The sequence below is a fragment of the Hippopotamus amphibius genome, chromosome 5, assembly GCF_030028045.1.
Source record: "Hippopotamus amphibius kiboko isolate mHipAmp2 chromosome 5, mHipAmp2.hap2, whole genome shotgun sequence".
NCBI lineage: Eukaryota > Metazoa > Chordata > Mammalia > Artiodactyla > Hippopotamidae > Hippopotamus > Hippopotamus amphibius.
The window spans coordinates 117,001,484-117,023,641 of NC_080190.1; positions in this window are offsets into that span (position 1 = coordinate 117,001,484).

Below are 22,158 nucleotides of genomic sequence, written 5' to 3' on the forward strand. Positions count from 1 at the left end.
TCTTCCCAACTTGATCTGCAGATTGTGTAATTTCATTTAAAATCCCAGCAAATTATTTTATGGACATCAATGAATTGATTCTAAAATTCATTTGAAGAGGCAAAGGATACAGAATAGCCAATACAATATTGAAGGAGAAAAAAAAGTTGGAGGACTGATGCTATCCAACTTCAAGATTTACTATAAACCTATAGTAATCAAGACAATGTGATATTGATGAAAAAACAGGCAAATAGATCAATGGAACAGGATAGAGAGCCCAGAAATACACCCACATAAATAATATAATCAACTGATCTTTGACAAATGAGCAAAGGCAATAAAGCAAAGATAGTTCCTTCAACAAATAAAGCTAGAACAACTGGCTACCTATATACAAAAAAAAAGGACCTAGACACAGCTCTTACACCCTTCACAAAAATTAGCTCAAAATGCACTATAGACCTAAATGTAAAATGCAAAACTATAAAATTCCTAAAAGACAACATAAAAGAAAGCCTAGATGACATTTAGGGTAGTGGTGCCTTTTTAGATACAACACCAAAGACAGGATCATGAAAGAAATAATTGACAAACTGGACTTCACTAACATTAAAAGCTTATTCTTTGTGAAAGAAAATTTCAAGAGAATTAGAAGAGAAGCCACTTACTAGGAAGAAGTATTAATGAAAGATACCTCTGATTAAAGACATGAAATATAGGAAGAATGCGGGGCTTCCCTGGTGGCACAGTGGTTGAGAATCTGCCTGCAGAGCAGGGGACACGGATTTGATCCCTAGGCCAGGAGGATCCCACATGCTGTGGAGCAGCTGGGCCCGTATGCCATGAGTACTGAGCCTGTGCTCTAGAGCCTGTGAGCCACAACTACTGAGCCTACATGCCGCAACTACTAAAGCTCACTCTCCTAAAGCCCATGCTCCACAGCAAGAGAAGCCACCGCAATGAGAGACCAGCACACCACAAGGAAGAGTAGCCTTCGTTCATCACAACTAGAGAAAGCTCGTGTGCAGCAATGAAGACCCAACACAGCCAAAACTAAAATAAAAAATAGAAAAATAAATAAATATATGAATAAATAATAAAAATAAATCTTTAAAGAAAAAAAATTGTACCACTATTAAAAAAAGTTCTGTTTATTTAAAAAAAGAAACAAAAGATGATCCAAAACCCTAATAGATACTTCACCAAAGAAGATATACAGATGGCAAAGAAGTATATGAAAAAAATGCTCCATATCATATGTCACCAGTGAAATGGGAATTAAAATAGCAATGAGATATTACTATATAATCATTAGAATGGCCAAAATCCAGAACTATGACAACACCAAATGCTGATGAGCAACAGGAATTCTCAAACATTGCTGTTGGGAATGCAAAATGGTACAGCCACTTTGGAAGACAGTTTGGTGGTTTCTTACAAAACTAAACATACTCTTACTATGCAATCCATTAATCACATTTCTTGGTATTTACCCAAAAATGTGTATCCAGATGATTATAGTAGCTTTATTCAAAATTACCAAACCTTGGAAGCAACCAAGATGTCCTTCGGTAAGGGAATGGATAGATAAGCAATGCTATATCTGGATAATGGAATATTATTCAGCACTAAAAAGAAATAAGCTATCAAGCCATGGGGGGAAAAAAGGAAAAGACCCTTAAATGCATATTATTAAGTGAAAGAAGCCAATCTTAAAGGACTTCATACATACTGTGTGATTCCAATTATATGACATTCTGAAAAAGGCAAAACTGCGGAGACAATAAAAGATTAGTGGTTACCAGTGTTGGGGGAGGTGGGGAGATGAATAGGCAGAGCCCAGAGGATTTTTAAGGCAGTAAAAATACTCTGCAGGATACTGTAATGAGGAATGTGTGTCATTGTACACTTGTCTAAACCCACAGGATATGCAGCTCTAAGAGTAAGCCCTAAGGTAGGACAGGGACTTTGGGTGATCGTGGTGTGTCAGTGCAGGGTCAACCTTGCTAAAATGTACTGTTCTGATGTACCATTTACCGTGTTGATGATGGGGCAGGCTAGACCTATCTGTGGGGAAAGAGTACATAGGAAATCTTTATACCTTCCTCTCAGTTTTGTGTTCAACCTAAAACTCCTCAAAGAAAACTCTTTAAAAAAAAAAAAAAACCCAAACATATACAGGTGATAAAGTGAGGATAAAAAAGTTAAATCATCTCCTAATAAATATCACAGTTAACAAACGGCTGAGTCAGCATTTGAATCCAGGTTGGCCTTGTTCCAAAGCACATGCCTTTCTACTGTTCTACATAATTGCTCATGATAGTGGGAGATTTTAAACTGATTAATTGAAGTCAATTAAAGAAATCTTAAAGAAATCTCCTCACATCAAGGAATAAATAAGATATATAGTTAGCACATCATAAAACTAGGACTTTCAGCCTGATAAATTCAGCAGCAAACAGTCCTCATTAAAAAAGGACTCCTTCACACTGCTGGCATTTCTCAACATCCAAACACACGGGTTCCTACGAAACATTCTTAGGTAAAGTTTTCTGACGTGATTGAAGTAACCATGCTGTCCAAAGCAACCATCTGTCTAGTCCATTCAACTGCAAAATATTACATTGCACTAAAAAGTTTTAAGGGATTTTCTAGAGTAAATATTTTAAATGATTTGTCCAACAGAGAGCTAATCTTGGTTAAGTAATGACTGAAAAAAAAAGGAAGATGGTTATCAAGTGTCCTAGTAATAAAAATGAGATTATCAAAAGATAATCAAAATCAGATTATCAAAAGCCTAGAAATAGGTCCTCTCCTTGGGGTGAAATAAGCAATGATCCAATGTAAGAATTAGCCTTTTAAAGCTAAAATAAGAACTTTAAAAACAAACCAAAGATGCTTTGAGTGCTATCATGCTGAGTTGGAGGAAGGGCAAAATTATGAATCTATCAAAATTCCACAAAGAGCGCATGATCTGTTGAGGAGTCCTCATTTCAATTACGTGTCCGTGTGTGGATGGCTAACGTCAGCTGCAGCCCATACCGCTTTCTGAGAATATTTTCCCAAGTAGAGAGAGAAAGGCTCTCCAGAAATATCAATCACCAGCACCTTCCTTATATCCATGGGCATTTAAATTAATCTTTGGGGGAAAATGGGAAGTAAAACCTCTGCCCATGTTTGAGTGCGTGGAGGAGAGTGTAGAATAAGGAGAGGGAGATGGACCAAGCCCTGAGCAGCTGCCACACAGAGTTTAAATCAAAAAGTAGAAGGAAGATCCAGAAAAGGAGGCCGAGAAGGAGGCCAGAGAAACAAGCGTAAAACCAGAGGAGTGAGTGGTGACGGAAGCCACATGTATCACATTTTATGGAAGGAAATATGATAAACTGTGTCGAGTAAGGATGAGAAACCAGGTGAAATGAAAGCACCAGAGTGTGCATGTATCTTAATAACAGACATCTCTGACGATTTTAGGAGACTCATTTTGGTAGAATCATGAGATCAAAGCCAGATGACCATTTTTTGCAAATGAACTAAACCTTGAAACAGGGAGCTTAGAAACTAAGCTTGACAGAGCTCATTCTGTTCTCGGAACAGATTCACTAACTGCTTAACATCCAAGTCAAGAAGTCAGACCAGGATCTTCCAAATAAGTGGTAAGTTAGTTCAGAAAGGAACATGTCTGTTAGCACAAGGATGTTCTAATAAACGCAGTGAGAAGGATCAGCTTATTAAAAAGAATAGGCCCGAGTATTGGAGGTAAAGAAAAGTAAAATGATGCCTTCTGGTACTTTTTTTTTTTAAATCAGCGAATGTAAACAGAGATGAGCTTCATTATGGAGACAGATTTGATTAGAAGCACAGGGAATCAATGTTAATTATGAAAAATCTTCGAACTACCACAGAGGAGCCTTTTAAATTAATCTATGAGAGTCAGTAGAAAAGAAAATTAGTCTAGTAAAATAATGACAGTGAAGAACAAGATATAGGAAAAGGAAATGGATGATGAGTCAAGCTATAATTTCCCTTCTGTGTTACAAGGGCTCACTGCCAAGAAATGAAATTTCTAGCTAAAGAAGAAAAACTGGGTAGTGGACAGGTAACAGAAAAAAATTAGGTAGACGATAGATAGATAGATAGACAGACAGATAGATAATGGATGGATAGATAGATGATGGATGGATGGATAGATAGGTAGATAGATAGGACAATAGATAGATAGGACAGAGAACAAATGTATCACATATGTAACATAGTAACAGAGTTTTTTCCTTTTTAAGTGGGGCCAAGCATCACAAAATAAGGGAAACAATGCAGATGGTGCATAAGGGAATCAGATTTTTCAAAAGCCTTATTTAATAAGGAACTGGCCTCATTTTGGAAGCATGGGAAACTCACAAAAAAGCATACCATTCATCAAATATAATTAATTTCACACAGAGTCTTCTGAAAGTAACTAAAGGAAAACCAAGCCATCGCTTGCACTGAACTTGCTTTAGGTTAAAATAATGAGAGAAAATCAGCCATTAAAAAAAAAAAGGAATATTTAACTTTTGGTCCTGTTGGTGCGGCGTTGCTAGAAGTATAATCTACATATCAGCTGGGGTCTTCTACTCGTGTGAGATCTAAACAGGTCTTGGCTTGACCTCTCATTTTGTACAGTGTGGAAATTCAAAGACTTCCCATTCTTGGAGGGCAAACCTTCTTAAGGTCAAATCTGTTTCTGTGTTCATATTTCTGGGGCTTGTGGTTTCTGAGTTGACTGAGGCATAAAAATCATCTACATCCTCAAGCTAATTTGCACACACGTTTGTGATTGTGGTGTGCTTTAAAATTTGATATGGGATGGGCCGGCAGAAGATTGTGTGTTTGGTTGTAGAAATGCATATAGGTTCTGTTGAGACTTCAAGAACCCTCTTGATAGAAAATCCTCCAGCCACCCTGCTGCTTCCACTGGCTGCTCTACCTGCCATCATTCAGCAGGTACCATAATTTCCTCTTCCAAATCTCTCCTCCCTCTCTTCTCTGCTTCCCCTTCTTCCCCACCTCACCCTCTCAGAAACAAAAGAAATTCCTCTCTAACTCTCATAAGAGCAATTTAACCAGCCTCTTTTGTGGCTTTGACTTGTTAAACACCACACCCCACAGGGCCCCACCTTCTACCCAGTGGCTAATCAAGGCGTTTCCTCCCCAAAAGGCATTCTAGTGCCAATTGGTAAGAAAATGAATCCAAATCCTAAAATGATACACGTACTTCAAATGAATGGCTTTGTCTCAACGGAAGACCACCAATTGGTTGAAAGGCTCATGTCATTTAATAGCAGTATCCAATGCAGCCTACAATTCTTGAGTAAAGTCTGTTGTAGAATAGGTAGTGCCCCAAGGGAATTTTTCCACCTGAGGAAATTCTCGATGAAATTGGAGGTCACATACAAGAAAGCTATACAAAACATGAATAACTAAGACATGCGAGAAGATCTTATTTTGTGGGTGGGGATAACTTCCATTGGGTAAACCCAGCACACACTCCCACCAGCTTAGAGCCCTCATCTGCCCTCTTCAGGAGAGCTGCAGAAACAAACAGCAGCTGGCCAATGCCCCCACACCAATGGCTAAGTCGGGACCAGGCTGATTGCCCATCTTCCTGCTGTAGTGAGTTCTTCATGCCTTTCAATCCTGTTACCCTCTTGTTTCCCAGCACTCAAGACTCCTGACTCATTCCACCTCTTCTCTTTCCTTGCTACACAGCTGTCATGCCGGGATCTCCTTGCCACCTGGGAATTCTCTTTAGCTTCCCCCCATATTGGATGGACTCTTCCCTACATCCCAAGGCTTCCTAATGCTTTCAAAATCCCTGTGAATGACATTCAGAATCTAACTTCTGCATACAATCTAATTTTTCCCTCTAGAATCTGCTAGAATTTTTTTTTTTTTTTTTTGCTTTCACTCTCTGTTCACGTATATGGACATTCAATGAGTCATTTTATTCTGGAAACTCATGTCCTTCAGTTCCAGGAATTTTTTTCAGCTTCAGGAATTCTCATATTTTTCTTTCTGTTTTCTTTGGAGAACTCTTAGTATTCAGGTATTGGTCCTTCTACATAGATCTTCTAAATTTGTTTTAATTTTCTTCTCCTATTATCCATTTCTTTTTTTTCCTTCAATTTTTTAAAAATTAAAGTATAGTTGATTTACAACATTGTGCCAATCCCTGCTATACAGCAAAGTGACTTAGTTTCCTATTATCCATTTCTTTTTCATTCATTTTCAGAAAGGTTTTCTTGATGTAACCTTGTATTGATTCATTAAGTTCTCATATATTTTTAGCACCCAAAGACCCCTTCTTGTACTTTACTAATTCACTTTTTACAACATTCTGGTCTTGCTTTGTGAATGCAAAACCATCTTGTAACTCTTTGAAGATACGATTAAAATGTTTTTGAAGTTTCTTGATTCTTGCATTTTCTATTTTCTCTCTCTCTTTTTTTTCTGTTTGTTTGCCATTTTTTTCCTTCTGTATTTCATATTAATAGCTCTATTTGCATGAGCAGAATTTGTCAGTGGTGGATAGCACTAGGCACTAAGCTGGCTTTTTCGATGAAGGGCACACAAATATCAGTATCTGTGTGGTTTCTGCCAAAAGCCAGTCAGTTTTCCCTGAAGGAGATTCTCTATTCTCCTACCTGGTGTGTGTAGATGAGGCTGGGAGAATTTTCATTATTGTTTGGGGAAAGAGTCAACCTTTTCCAGTGACTTCCAGTCTTCTGCTGGTATGAGGACAAGATATCCATTGGCTGAAGATTGAAGGAGAGGATGTGAGGACCTATTTCATAAACAAATTCTCAACGGACCTTTAAAAGTTCCCTAATATTGCAAATTTCCAAGTTCTTCCAGAGTTCTGAGTACGAACCCTCTTGCTCTTTGTCTACCTGCCCCTCACACTACTACATTCACTTTTACCTTTTTCTAGACTACGTCCTTTACCCCTGGTCCATCCATTTTCCATCTTTCTTAAGCTGTTGAAGTCTCTTATCTGCTATTGCTTTACATGTAGTTCTTGAGATCTTCTGGGTTCATTGTTTTGTTTTTTGCTTTTTTTTTTTTTTTTGCTATCTTTTTGCTATGTTATAAAAGGGGGCAAAAGTAACCACTTGTGTCCAATGTTCCTTTCTAACCAGAATTGCAGTTCTCTCTTCAATCATTGTAGTCTGTCTTCCATTCTTCCCACTCCAGTGAAGTCACTCATATAAAGGTCACATCTAACCTCTATATTGCTATGTACATTGGGAATTACCTTCACCTCATTCTCCTTGATTTGTTGGCATTTAACACAACCAGTCACTCCTTCTTGAAATTCTCTTTTGGGGGGTTGAATGATACCACATTCTCCTGGTTTTTATCTTTATCATCTAGTCTGCAGTCGTCTTTGTTTGGTCTTCCTCTTTTTCCATCTCCTAATGGTTTCAAGTACAAGTCCCCAGATGTGCAGTCAACAAACTGGAGGCCCAGGAGAGTCATTGGTGTAGTTCCAGTGAGAGTCCAAAGGCCTGAGAACCAGGAGAGTCGATGGTGTATGTTCCAGTCTGAAAGCTGGCAAGCTTAAGACCCAAGAGAGCTGACATTTCAGTTTGAGTCTAAAGGTAGAAAAAGACTGATATTCTAGCTCAAATAGTCAGTACTCATTGGAGAGTCAACCTTTTTCTTCAATTCAGGCCTTTAATGATAGGATGAGACTCACCCACATTACGGAGGGCAATCTGCTTTACTCAGTCTACCTAATCAAAAGTTAATCTTGTCCAAAAAGATCCTCACAGACGTGCCCAGGATAATGTTTGACCATATATCTAGGCAACCCATACCCTAGTCAAGTGGACATATAAAATTAACCATCACACTTGGTTAATCAAAAAATGTCACTCACGTTAGACAATCATAAAAGAAATACATAGAGAACTGGAAATTTTACTTTTACACCAAACATAAAAGCATATTCATTAACCTATCTTTTATAGTAGACCCAAAGCATTTTCTTTGAGTGAGTCTGGTGATTACAGTTTTAGATGGTCTTTCTCACAAAACTATTCCCATAATTCATCTTCTTCCAGCATGTGTTGCCTTAAGTGAAAAAAAGAAATTAAAGAGCAAAAATTGTTCTAGACCTTTAAAGTTTTTTTCTCCTAATTCTTCATAGTTATTTGATCTGATCTCATTTTTTAAAAGCAATTCGCTTTCTGAAGAATTTAATTTAGTTTTCATAGCAACAGCATTTTTATTTTAAAACTTGTTATCTTGCGTAACAGGTAGTTGCCAGGTTGTGTCACAGGTAGTTGTTGTATTACTACATTGACAAGGTTTGGAATCAAACACAACTGAGTCTAGGGATGCATATAGTTCAACTGATGGGAGCACAAGTACACGGGCAGAATGCGGAGCCAGGTAGCAGCAGTGAAGGTCAGTTTGCTGTGGGAATCGGTCCGTATGAGTCACAGAGAGATGGAGTCAGCTCAGTGAGAGCCTGCTTAGTGAATTTCTCCCCATACCATCAGGCTAAAAGGATATTAAACATTAACATCGATTTGCACTAAATTTATTCAGGAATCCCTGAAGATTACCATGAAAAACAAAACAAAGAAGAAGAGGAAGAGAATCCACTTCCAGAATTTTCTAGCAATTTTCTTGATTCCTTTTGGTTATATTCATTAGTTCCTTTTTTATGATTGCCTTGAAATATGTAATTTAAAAATTTTAATTCTCACTCTGGTCTCTCTGAGATACACCCTTTGGTATCTCAAGAACAAAATAATATACTGCTTTATCAAAGTGTGTACTTTTATTGTAATAACTTTTTTTTTTTTTTAGAAAAAGTAAAATTCTGTTGTATTCCATTTAGGTGATCAAATAATCTGTGCTGCACAGTGAAAACAACTCAGTAATAGGTACTTTGGTTAATAATACCATGTTAAGGCAAGTTCCTTTTTTTACTTTTCTTAAATGATGACATGCAAGGGAACATTTTCATGTGACAAGTTGATGCTATAAGGAAATTCTATCACTTTTGCTAGTTATCTACATGACACATTTGTAAATCTAAGTGACAAAAGCCTGAAAATTTTAAGCTTTGAAAGATGTGAAAAAAAAGACTATTTAGTAATTTTATTCCTAAATAGTTAAAAAAAATAGTAATGCTCTGCTAGGCAAGCCATCAGGGACTGATGTAACCAAGCAGTAACACTTGTGCTGGGTAATTTATCACCTTTTCCTTTGACAGTATAGCCAACTAGAGGCAAAATAATGTGCTGCTTATGAGAGAGCTCAAGGGTCAGACTAGCTGGCTTAGAATCTCAGGCCTACTTCTTCCTATCTTGATGAACGTGGGCACCTATTTGTCTATAAATGTTAGTGCTGTCAAAGGCTAGATCCTTGAAAATATCACCAAAATAACCTCTTGAAAAGGTAAATCTGAGTTTACTGCTTACATTAGTAAGGGTGGACACTACTTTGATCATGAATTAGTAGCGTCTTCTAGGGGAAAGAGCAAAATTGTGATATTTATGAAGTTTAGGGGTTTGGTTTAAGGCAAGTCTTTCAAGGTAAGGGGTGGGACTTGGATAGGATTAGGTAAGATCACAATAGAACACTTTAGGATTGGTGGGAACAGCAAAATGAGGGCTTTGAGGCAAGGGTATGGAAGAGTCTTAGAAAGCAAAGAGCTGTGTAATGCTATCTATTGAAAAGCCAAACAGTCTTATGTTCATTAAAAATGGATTTTTCAGGAAGTTCCTGAAAGGAACACTGAAGTTATTTTTAAGTTTTGTCTCTCTGGACAAAAATTTCCTGCCCAGTTGTGACATTGTGACAAAGACAGTGACAGAGTCAAATCATGATAATGTGGACAGTAAAATGTATTTGTGTATTTGTGTGTGTGAGGGAGGCGGGGTTGGGAATACATGGTTTTTATTTGTGAAAAGGAACATAATAATAAGTTTATAGATGATGGTGCTGAGTAAGTAATAACAAACCTAGAAGAAAATGTATACAGTGAAAGGAGCAAGGGCTTGGAGTCAGTCAAATCTAGATTTAAATATGCTACAATTTTTTAGTAGTATGATCCCGGGTTGGGACCTTTCAAATGATAACTCTCTCTGTGGTGTTATGGGAATTAAATAAAATAATGGATGAGAAAAGAATGCATGGGAGGTGCATGTATTTCAGGCAGGAAGCCTATGGCTCATTCTAATGGGGGAACTGAAAAGGGTTTGATGTAGAGACTGATTGCAGAGGATAAGGAACCAACAAAGAATGTTGAGGCCACAGCAGGAAGTCCTGTTATGACTCCAAGACCTGAAGGAGCAAAGGAGGGAGCTGTACTGGAGCTGTAACCCTGTAAAAGCTGTAACCCTGGGAGGGAAGCTACTCGATAATTGCTGAGACCACAGGTAAAGGGCTGCAGACACTGTCGACCTACAGGGAGCAGCAGGAACAAATACGCTGACCTCTTCCTCCTCTCATTCTCTAATCTTCTGCATTGCTTTTGTCAAATCCAACTAAAAGCCAGAGGGCAGTTGAGCTTGGATAATGCAGTCTTCCCAGGTCAGCTGTCTGGGGCAGGATGGAGAAGAGCAAACAGTGTGTCAGGAGAGGCACACACACAATAACGAGCCCCAGAAGGGACATACAGAAATCTTAAGTTCCCCTGCTGGGATCAACTTAGGGCTGAGATTATTCTTTTTTATAAATTTCTTTATCTATTTATTGGCTGCATTGGGTCACTGTTGCTGCACACAGGCTTTCTCTAGTTGCGGCGAGGAGGGGCTACTCTTCGTTTTGGTGCACAGGCTCCTCATTGCCGTGGCTTCTTTTGTTGTGAAGCACGGGCTCTAGGAGCGTGGGCTTCAGTAGTTGTGGCACATGGGCTCAATAGTTGTGGCACACGGGCTTAGTTGCTCCATGGCATGTGGGATCTTCCTGGAGCAGGGATCGAACCTGGATCCCCTGCATTGGCAGGCAGATTCTTGACTACTGAGCCACCTAGGAAGCCCCTAGAACTGAGATTATATGTTGAAATAGAGGTATGTGCCAGTACAGTGCTAAAGAAATCTCTACATAGCTATTTTTGGGGGAAAAAAATATTAAACATTAACCACAATCCTGGTGTAATAATACTTGATTAATATAACAATGTTAACTTAATGGGCCTGTTCACTCTATCAGGGGGCCAATATTATATTTGCTTATCAACACATCCAAATTGAAAAATATATAATGTTCATTAGGATCAGAAATGCACTGTCCATTCACAACGTCCATCCAATTCAAGAATCTCCCCTTAACAAAACCTACAGATTAAAACAAAAACAAGGGGGACTCGAGGGGGGGGGGCGTCAAGGAAGGGAGGGAATATGGGGATATGTGTATAAAAACAGTTGATTGAACCTGGTGTACCCCCCCAAAAAATAAATAAATAAATAAATAAATAAATAAAACAAAAACAAAAACAAAAACAAAACCCTGGGGCAAAAACAAAATTAGTTGAATAGAAATGAACTCATATTATGGAATAAACATACCAACATACACAGGTAACCCATGACATTGATGCTACCTACCAATGCACCATCACAGGGTGTGCTGAAGAGCTTGGTCAGAGGGCCAGTAGAGTGCCTTTATGGAATCTTGCTGTGTTCTGGTTCAGTGTTATCCTCAGTCTCAGTTATTCTGAATCCCAACCTGGTCCATAGAGGGTGGCCATTTACTTGTACCAGTGCTTCTGGTTGATGCCACAGAATTGATCAGCCTTACTTCTTTTGCCATCTAACTCCCTTTGAATGTTGTTGAATGCCCATGACTATCCTCTGCAAATGCTCACTTCTGCTGAATAGGAAGGCATCCAAGCACCCCTCACTGCCACCACCGCCTCCCCACAACAGTTCTAAGCCGGCTGGAATGAGTCTGCCCGATGCATTACTCAAAGTCCTTTCCTTTTGTGTTTGGCTGTTACTTACCGCAAAAAAATGTCCACAGTGTGGGATCTGGGCTTGACCTAACTTTCTGAACAGGGCTTTAGCAATCAGATGCTCCTTTCATATCAGCTGTTCTGAATCTTGTTATCGTCTTATGTAGACAGTGTTGAAGGGAGGATATTCTCCTTTAAGTAGATCATGGAAAGTGTTCCTTGAGGCTTGTCACCCCTTTAGAGAAACCAATTATCTATATTCTGGGCACTCCACATCCCAGTGCCTCTCTGCGACACCATTTCCATTACTTTATCATCACAATTCATTTTTTAATCAAGTCAGTTTTTGAGAAATGAATGTGTATACTTTCTAGGGAAACTTTTTAAAGGAGACAATACTAGTTTTGGTGTATACTTTCAGATATGCTTATTTTTAAAAATTGGTCCTGTTTCTTCATAGTTGACGTGAGTTTTTACATACTGCATATTCTTAAATACGAATCTATTCATTGTCTCTAAAAGATGACAGATTTCTTCAAGGGTGGGACTACAGGTTACTCATCTCTTTTTTTCCACCAAATGTATTCTTCTGCTTAATGACTTTAATTCATTTGTGAAATGCTGCCACCAAGGAAAGAGCCATTAAATGCAAAAAAAAATCCATTACATATTTTTTTTGTTTTCAAAGAATCAAGTTTTAATGCCACATGTATTTAAGAACTGCTTTAATGCATAAATAAGAAAGATTTGTTATTACCATGACATTTACCAGTATATAAATAAATGCTGCTAAAATGCTTGAAACTATGTACTCATGGAGTTTATTATCTTTATTTTCATTTATTTATTTTTAAAAGCTCACACCACCCCCGGGGTCAGATTTTATTAGCCTCACTTTATGATAAGGAAAGGAAGGCTCAAATAAGTGAGTGAGGGAACATGACTGAGGTTAAGTTCAAATTTGTTACATGTAATGGGAAAAATTGTGATACTTTTATCAGAGACCAAAACCCCAAGATACCCAAACAATCTTCCTAGAAAAATATGAGTTGAACAATAAAAACAACTTCTTGTAATCAATAAATAAACAAATTAAAGTAAATAGTTTACATTTAAATTTTATTGTAATATAAGACAGAGGATGGTGGGTGGTAGACAAAGGGTGTGAGAAAGATATTCTTTGGAAGAAGTATTCTTTCTACATCATTCTCTTTGCCAATTTTTCAACTATTTCGAGGCTCATGGTTGCCCAGTACTCAAATCTACACTTGAAATTATAGCACAGAAACATACCTTTAAGGCAAAATAAAGACTAAATAACCATGAGAACACTTCAAAACACTTCAAAAGAGCCCACGTGAATCACTAGCTGAAGAAACTGCCTTTCATCCCTTTGCTTGCCTCATGTCCACAAAGGAAAACATTTTGGGTGCATCCTTCCCAGTGTGCAATTTAAATTTGTTCCACATGCTGTTCTCTGACTAAAAACTTGCTTTGAGTGAATTGGTAAGCATTTCTTTGCCTGAATTCATACTGTTGAAATAGCACTTCGTATTGCATGTTTATTCAGTGTGTTTTACGGTGAAAATCTTGTGATTCTGGGGGAAGAAAGAACCAGTGTCTGAAAAATAATATAACTTCTAAAGGTATATTGAAAAGTCATTAACTAAGCACTCATTAAGTGAGGTAGGTCATCACACATCACAAAGCATGTACTTGTGTCAGTGAATGGAGAAATCAGTGACAAAACAATGGTTCCCATAACAGCCTTATTCGAAGATCGTTTGAAGCAGTGGTCAATTTGGTGAATTGCTTCTGATGAAGCAGTTGTTTTGATTGCAAGAGTTCACGTGGCTCCCAGAATGTTAACTTGCTACAAAGGTGTATCAGAGGTGTTTTCCACTTCTTAGAATAGAGTGGAGCCCTCATACTGGTTTTCAACAATTTTGCAGCAGAAACTAGAGCAGCAAGAACATGAATGCCTATAGATTCTGGAGGGTGAGGAGGCTCCTGAAGTTATGGAAGTGGCAGAGTGAAGAAACAGTCCTGAAAAGCCAAAGACCCAGGTAATCTACAACACTCTAGACTCTTGAAAGCACGTGACAAAAGCACCAGCGCCTCCCTTCCATTCATTTCACATGGGTCTTCCAAGCATCCCCATTTTTTGGTACTCATCTTTCTTTACTCACCCTTCCTTTATGCTCACCCTTGCTGTTTTCTCCCTGGTACTCATCAAAGTCACACTCCCCTATTTATCCTCACCCAATTTCTGGCATAATAAATACTTGTCTTGCTTACCATGTGTCTCCCTCCTTCTTCTCATTCCTTAAGGCTCCTGTCATATCCCTTTCAAAGACCATAACAGGAGTATAATCGTGAGAGACTGTCTGGGATTGTGAGGTTTTCTCTGTGTATATTTTTCTCTCATGTGTCACTTTATATTTATGAAGCCTTTTTACGATTACACAGACAGGAGCTTATGAATAATTTATTTCCAGCAAAAAAAATTTATCACAAATCACAAATAAGGCTTTCTTAACATCAAGAGGCACAATCCTGAAAATGTTTTCAATGTCTTGGTCAATTGTCTTACACTTGCTGTGTAAATGGACAGAAATGTTAGTTTTTAGCTGTTTTTTAACTATTTCTCCCTATTTTCATCACTGTTTTTATTCTCCAAAATGTTAAGACTACAAGACAAATTGCAACAGAAATTAGTACAAGGATTTGAAATTTTCCTGAAGGAAAGTGTTATACAGTTATGAAGTTTTAGTTCTCATCCAAGTGGTCATTCAAGCCCATACAAAGGAACTATTTTAAAATATTAATGAATCCTACTGCCAACTTCACACAGAAAAAAAGAGGGAAAAAAGTTGACCAAAGACTTTTGCCTCTTCAGAAGTATTATGTTTTATTGAAATTGACAAAGAAGATAAGATTTAGTATCTAAGGCAAGCATACATAAAAATTTTTAAGGAAAAATTTTAAGTTTCTATAGAAAAACTCACATGAAGTTCCACCAACCCAAATACCCTCTGGTGTGGGATGTCTTAATTAACTGTCAACGGCAACAAAGCTCAGGTGGAATTTTCATGTTTGTTTCAGAGAATTCTCTTCTAGGAAGAGAAACCTACTGAATAAAGGATGAAATACTTCTTTCTTCTCATGGTTCTTATGAAACACTGCTCTTTCCATTTCACCCATTCAGAATCACTCCTAACTTATCTTCCTGGGAAGAAATATCCATTTTCACTAGGCTTAAGCTAATGTTTAAACCCATGTTTCAAATTCTGCTAGTCTATTTGGTATAGGGAAATGAATCCACCTATTTATTTAGTTGCTGCCATTTTGTCAATTTTTGGGTGTACAGTTCAGTGGTATTATCTTCATAATGTTATGCAACCATCACCACTACCTATTTCCAAAACCTTTCATCATGCCAAACAGAGATTCTGTAATCACTAAACAATAATGCCCCATTCTTCTCTCCCACCAGCTGCTAGTAAGCTCTACTCCACTTTCTATGAATTTGTTTATTCTAGATATTTCATATAAGTAGAGTCACACAATATTTATCCTTTTGTATCTGCCATATTTCACTAAGCATAATATTTCTAAGGTTCATCCATGTTGTATCACGTATCAGAACTTCATTCCTTTTTATGGCTTAATAATACTCTGTCATATACATGTATATCACATTTTGTTTATCTGTTCGTCTGTTGATAGACACTTGGATTGTTTCCATCTCTTAGCTATTGTGAATAATGTTCCAATGAACATTGGTGTAAAAGTATCTGTCTGAACCCTTGTTTTCAGTGCCGTGGGGTATATACATGCCTAGGACTGTAATTTCTGGGTCTCATGAAAATTCTATATTTGTGTTTTTGAGGAACCACAAACACTTTCCATAGAAGCTGCACTATTTAACATTCCCACCAGCAATGGCTGAGGGTGTAATTTCTCTACATGCTCACTGGCACTTGTTATTTTCAATTTTTAAAAATGAGAGCCATCCTGTAAGTGTGAAGTGGTATCTCATTATGGTTTTGATTTTCACTTCCCTAATGTTTAGGGATGTTGAACATCTTTTCATGTATTTATTGCCCGTTTACACATACTCTTTGGAGAAGTATATATTCCAGTCTTTATTTATTTTTTTATTGCATTGTTTGTCTTTTACTGTTGAGTTTTGGGAGTTCTTATATATTTTGGATACTAAACACTTATCAGAAAAATGATTTATGAATATTTTTGCCCATTTTGTAGGTTGTCTTTTCACTTTTTTGATAATGTCTGTTGATGAACAGAAGTTATTAATTTTGATGAAGTTCAATTTGTCTAATTTTTTTTATTGTTTATGCTTTTGGTGTCAGATCTAAGAATCCATTGCCAAAATCTAAGGTCATGAAGATTTACCACTATGTTTTCGTCTAAGAATTTTATGAGTTTAGCTCTTTTATATTTATATTACCCATTTGAGTTAATTTTTGCATATGGTGTGAGTTACCTATTTATTTTTGAAGACTGTATCTTGACATAGGCAGGGCAACACAGATTATTATTGGAACCCCCCAAATACAAAAATTCATCTCTATTTAGTGGTGCATCAACGATTGCTCTAAACTGGGGAGAGTAATAAAGGAAACAGAGAAGAAAGTTAATAATTCTGGCTTTTAGGCAGAAGACTAGATCCAGATGTAAAAGAAGAAAAAAAATCAGAAGTTTCAATGAGTTAAAACTTACACTCCCTGTCATCCACAATATAGCATTTCCCCATGCCTGATAAAATGCTTCAAGTTGAAGAGAGGAAGGAAATTTGAGAGATTTTAGATCAGGGAGGGTCCCAGAGAAAGGAAATAGAGAGAGAGATAAAATTCTATATCTGGGGGATCTGAAAGCAGAAGGGGGAATATTATGCTTCCTACCTGGATACTCATGGAGGCCACAAGACCCACTGAAAGTTTCACGCATCTTCATGATGAAAAACAGTACAGTGGATGGCTACCTGGGGTACCATTTACACAGACATATGAGCCCGAGAGGAACCTCAGAAATGTTGGCTGAGCCTCCCTCCCACAGGGCACGGGGAGCTGCTGAACCTCTGACGTGAAACATTGAGGATTACCCTAAGAATATAGAGCTCCTATTACAGTGATTTTAAAATCAAGCTTATTTACCTTATAAAGTTCTTACAATCAACAGAGAACTATCACATTTTTCAGGAACAGAGAAAACACAGGTGAATATTATCTTCACCATGCCTCACCTTATGGCCAGACGTTCTCACCAAACTTCACTACTAATTTGGGAGATAAGCCAATTTAAGTTATTCTACAGCAGCTGGAGACTAAATATAGTTGAATGCATCTATACAGAGCAGTCTCATGATATTTTAAAAGAACAACAATATTTTCAGATGATGCTTTCACAAAGCCATAAAATGACCATTCGAAGCATTGCTGTATGCAAGTAAATTCTCTAATCTGTTTCTGCATCTCCAGTGCAACTGGACACATAAATGCAGGCAAAAGTGGAGGACTGAAGGCTAACAAGAAATTGGACATGGCCAGAAGTCACTCTCTTCACCTCATAGCTTTATCGTTGTCAAGATGAAAGGAGGGTCCTTGTCTCTGCTCTCACTTCAAAGCAGTCCAGGCATGAAATCTCTAACACGCTCATGCCTTTAGCAGAAGGCTTGTGAAGACAGGGGAAACTGATGTGAATCCCAGGGGAGTAAAAGGTGATTTTCTCCACAAAAACATAAATCATTCTGGTGGATCTTAACAAGTAGAGTAAGAGGGTGAATATGTTGAGATAATGTAGAAAATGCTGCAGCTATCCAAGGAGGAGAATGGAATGTGGAATTGAGCGTTCCCTTTGGAAGAAAGTTCAGAAAAAAAAGTCAGAGGTGAGATCTGCCTGTGTGCTTATAAAAAGTAGTTATAATTTCAAATTCAAAGACAATTGACTGGTCTTAAATCATTATTGTTTGTCTTTTTTCTTCCAGTTTTACTGAGATATAATTGACATACAGCACGTATATACGTTTAAGGTGTACAGCATAATGATTCAACTTACATACATCATGAAATATACCTCTATAGGCAGCAGAAGGTTGCTTAGAAGGGAAAAAAAGGAGGAGGAGGAGGAGGAGTGGGTCTTCTGGAGTTTCAATGCTTATTGAGTTTGAACTAACCACATTGAGAGATCCAATGTAAAACTATCACTCTGAACATTCATCTTCAGTGATTTGAAGGAAGAGATGTTAGATGTCAGGAATCTGACTATCATCAAGTGAGTTGAAAATGTTATCTTCATCCAGACATTTCATTATATTTTCTTTTAAATATCCCTGCTAAGCGACAACAGAAACAATAGAAATAATGCCTGTGTTTTAAGTTTCAATTAGCTGCATAGAGGTTGATGGGAGGATGGGGATTTAAAACCCGTTATGCTACCATTAGATAAAAATCTGACACGTAAGTCACCATTTTTCATCAGCGTGCAGCCAAGTAAATTAACGGCAGGCCAATTCCTGATCCACACCCACGTCTGCCTGGCCTCGTGCCCTCGGTGCGGTCCAGAGCCACACAAGACGTTGTAGCCAATAGTGACCTTTTGTTCCGGAAGCTCCACTGATTCTAGCAGGAAATGGGGTTTCCTCCACTTGGTTCCAGAGGACACTGCTTGTGACCTTGAAGTATTTTGTGATCCTATTGTGAGGCCGACAGCGATGAAGCAGCAACATTTCCCAGAAAGAAAGTAGTTGACATCAGGCTACACAAGAGCGACAGTTATGAAGCGGACCAGGACCCCCTCACTCTGGAGAGGGGGTCTGCATCTGTGATAACAGCCCCTGTCTCTACACTATCAAGTTATGGAAGACAGAACACTGAAAAGTGGAAATCATTGGTGAGCACTGAAATATTATTTAATATGGATAAGTGGCCCAAATGAACATGCGAAAATCAATTTTTTTTTCAAAAGTAATGTCAATCACCTTTCTTATTCATAGCTTACATACTGAGTCTTTGATCAGGAAAAAAGCTCTCTTCTCTCTTTGTCCCTGTGTGTGTGTGTGAGGAATTCCAGAATCTATTTGCACATTTTTTATTAAAATCGCACTTTAGGAGAAAAAAGAAAGTTTTCATTTGTATGGAGGAAAAAAAGAGTTGTGGGAGATCTTTGTGTCACTTAATTTGAGGAGCCCTTTGCCATTCCCTGAAACTGCCTCTTCCTCCTGTTTCTCTCCAATTATCCCATTTCCTTTTTCACAGCCTACGCTGGCTTACCCAAACACCTGAACATCATTTCTTCAATGATTTTCAAGTATATACATATATGACCAAGTACTGTGACCACCTCAGCTGTATATGCATTTTAAAAGAGGAAATTTGTATTTCCCAAAAAAATGTGGTCTATGACTCACAGCAGATTTTGGAAGGGTATCTTTGGTGGTGGGGTAGGGGGTTCTTCTCCCACTTGAAAAGCTATAAAGCTATTAACAAAGCATCTAGTCTGCTTCTGCATAAGTCAATCTCCGGTCCACTTCACCAAACAGAGCATTTCTGTGCCCAAACACAGACCCAATCATTGACTTTAGGCCTATTTATGGACAATGCTAACTATCCCATGAAAAACTTTCCAATTCTAGCAGTTGACCAGATATTTTGTCTGATACCAAGCCTGCAGATACTATTTGCGAACACACAGACCTTTGATTGAATTTTTCATTTGTCATCTGGGTATTTGGCACTAAATACACACAGCCTTTAAGAAACCACAGAAGGAACTCATTCTCCGGGCATTTCGTGTAATCCGCCTACAATGTTGTCTTTCTGTTCTAAAAGAAAGTTCCACCGCCCATCGAAAGTGGCAGCAGCACGAAGATTTGTCGTATTGAGAACGTGGATATATAGGGGGCTGTTTTGACCTTTGGGGAAGCTGGTGCCACTCAGGAGCTCAAGCTGCTCCCTGTGTCATTTGGGATAGGCCAGCTGTGGTAGCCCCAAACGCTCCCAATTTCAGAGGCTTAAACAGCACAAGTTCATCTTTCACTTATGTTACACGTGCAACGTGGGTCTGGGGTTGGTGGGGGGTGGGGGGTGGGAGGGAGGCTGGAGGGTGTCCACTCAGTAGTCACTCAGGGACCCAAGTTGAAGGAGTTTCCGTGTCAGCACGTATTTCTGCATTGGCCGCACAGGGAGGAGCAGAGCTGGCGGGTCTCTTATTGGCATTTTGTAAAATCTCAGTGCAAAGGCTCCTCCCCATTGGCCAGAACTTGTCCCATGGACACCCCTAATGACAAGCAGTCAGGAAAGCACAGTCCCCTGCCTGTGCCCCCGAAAGAGATTGCAACTGCGTGTCAGGGAGCAGTAGTAATGTCTGTCACACCCATTCAGGTTTAAAAGAAAAAAAAAAAAATTCACCAAGATGGGGTTCCCTTAAAGCTGGATTTCTTCCAAGGAAAAAATCAAGCACTCTTGGTTCTCTCAGACTAAATGCAACGTAATATGGTGATTAATACATTATTACATAGACAAGACCACTGGAAACATGTTTTATTTAAAAATTTAAAGTTTATTCTCTCAAGGATCTTATCCTTACTCCCCACCCCATCAAACCTAAAAAGAAACAACCAAAAGCAAGAGAAAGAATACATGTTAAAACTTTAGTCCTTCATTTAAAGTATGCAAAGGCTCTAATTGTAAATTCAAACGACAGAAAAACAAATCTACTTGCCTACTGGCAAAAACATTACTCTTTAACGAGAACATGCCCTGTGCTTCAGAATCTCATCACCAGGGATAACCACTGTTCCGTGTGGTACACAGTCAATTTTCCTACATGTAGGTACACACATTTGTCTTTATAAAATAGGGATTATACTCTACACTGCGATGTCCCACTTTTAAAAATATCCAATGTTCTTGTAATCATTTTACAATTATTTGAAACAGTTTCAGTAGCTACATAAGATATATCAAAAAACATATTTTCCTTTTGGGCATTTAGGTTGCTTGTCATGTAAACATATTTATTTATGTGATTATTTGATGAATGTTTGTTTGCCTCACCAGATTGTACACTCTTGGGTTTGTTTTTGGTCACTATTATAGTCTTAGTCCACATATATTTATTTCAGATTCTTTTCCCTTAATAGGTTACTACAGAATAGTGGATATAGTTCCCTGTGCTATACAGTAGGTCTTTGTTGTTTATTTTATATACAGTAGTGTGTATCTGTTAATCCCAAACTCCTAATCTATGCCCCCCCTTCCCCTTTGGTAACCATATTTGTTTTATATGTCTGTGGATCAATTTCTGTGTTGTAAATAAGTTCATTTGTATAATTTTTTTGTTTTTTTAGATTCCATGTATAAGCCGTATTGCGCATCTGTTGAATGAACCAGTGAAACTGCTTTTCAGTTCTTGGCTCAAATCAGCCTCGTCCAGAAAACATCTCTGATCCTCACCTCAGTTCTACATAGTGGTCTCTCCCTCTTCTAAAACTTTCCTGTAGTTCTTTTTTTTTTTTTTTATAACTCCCTTACAGGATAAAGAGGAAAAAATACTGTTTATTGAGTACGATTACGTGCCAGTCACTATACTAGACGTAGTCCAGTTAATTTGGGAAAATTCTCGGTCATCATTATTTCAAACATTTCTTCTTTTCCTTTCTCTCTTTCTTCTCCTTCTGGTAGTCCCGTTATATATATTAATATATCATACCTTTTGTAATAGTCCCACAGTTCTTGGATACTCTATCTTGTTTTTTTTCAAAATTTGTTCTCTTTGCTTTTCACTTTTGGAGGTTTCTGTTGCTATACGTTCAAGTCCAGAGATTCTTTCCTCCGCGTGTCCTCTCTACCTAGAAGTTCACCAAAGGCAATCTTCATTGCTGTTAGTGGTTTCGTCAATGGCATTTTAAAAATTCTTTCTTAGAATTTCCATCTCTTAGCTTCATTGCCCATTGTACTCTCTGCTTTATCCATGAGTGCCCTTAGCATGTTAATCATAGCTGTTTTGAATTACCTGTCTGGTAATTCCAACATCCCTCCATGTCTGGTTCTGATGCTTGTTTTTTCTCTTCAAACTGTGTTTTTCACACAGTCTGTCTCTTGGATTTTAGGGGCAGCAGTTTGCCTTGTGACATTAACCTTATAGATCTAAGAAGAGTGGTTGATTTTTCAGTTTGTTTGGCATTTTATTTGTTGTTAAAA